Consider the following 1,267-nt stretch of genomic DNA (forward strand, 5'->3'; position numbering starts at 1 on the left):
ACTCCATACATTTTCTATGACACCCAGAAGTACTCGTTACATTTTGAATGCTTAACAGAACAGGAAAATGGTCCAATTCACACACTTATCAAGAGAACATCCCTGGTCATCCTACTGCATCTGATCTGGAGGACTCACTAACAGAGAACATCCTGGTCATCCCTACTGCCTCCTGATCTGGAGGACTCACTAAACAGAGAACATCCCTGGTCATCCCTACTGCCTCTGATCTAGAGGACTCACAAACAGAGAACATCCCTGGTCATCCTACTGCTCTGATCTAGAGGACTCACTAACAGAGAACATCCCTGGTCTCCCTACTGCCTCTCGATTGGAGGACTCACTAAAGAGATCTGGTCATCCTATGCCTGATCTGAGGCTCACTAACAGAGAACATCCCTGGTCATCCCTACTGCCTCTGATCTGGAGGACTCACCAAAGTGGAGTGTCAGAGTGTCTGAGTGTCAGAGTGTCAGAGTGTCTGATGTGCCCCTGGCTTAACCATACATTTTATAAACAAGAAATGGTGCTGTGCGCTTAGTAATCTAGTTTTTCCAAAAGTATTCTGTAATCTGATTACACTATTTTGCTGTAACATAACGGATTACAGTTCGTTTTCGTTGTTGTAATCAACCCTCGGTAATGATGATGATAAAGTTACATAAATATCACTGCTGAGCTCTTGAGATGGATATGAACAGTAGCAATGGTGACCCTGTTTTGCACGTTATTTTGGCATTAATACGTGTCACATATCAGTTTGTAAACAATGTAAGAAAAGAAAAAATATACTATATATAGTTGAGTTAATAAAGCCGCATACAAAACACGGTCTCTTTTTGTTTTCTTGAGTAAAGCAGCTCCAAAATGCAGGTGTTTCAGCCTAGCTCAGTGCTTTCTGTGGTGGTGGGGCAGGCAGCAGAAAATCTGGATCGTTGCGCCGTGATTGGCTCAGTGTTCTGTCACATCATGGGAACTACATCACCAGTCCTTAGTAAAGGTAGACATAACAACAATTCTAGCCTCTGGGGCCTGCCATAGAGTTACATTAGTAGTGCCTTCCAAGAGGCTCAAGGTATTGGCCACAGATAAAATGATGTCAAATCACTTATATTACAGTAGTCTTGATTGGACTGATCATGTCAACATCATACTTTCAAAATCTTAGCTAGCGGTCATCATGAGAATCAAGTTGACAATTTACTGGCTAATCTTTTTTAATCATTGTCATATGAAGAAAATAATGAAGATAATTACAGATAAAACG

Source organism: Salvelinus sp. IW2-2015, unplaced genomic scaffold (genome assembly GCF_002910315.2).
Source record: "Salvelinus sp. IW2-2015 unplaced genomic scaffold, ASM291031v2 Un_scaffold3872, whole genome shotgun sequence".
NCBI classification, from domain to species: Eukaryota; Metazoa; Chordata; class Actinopteri; order Salmoniformes; family Salmonidae; genus Salvelinus; species Salvelinus sp. IW2-2015.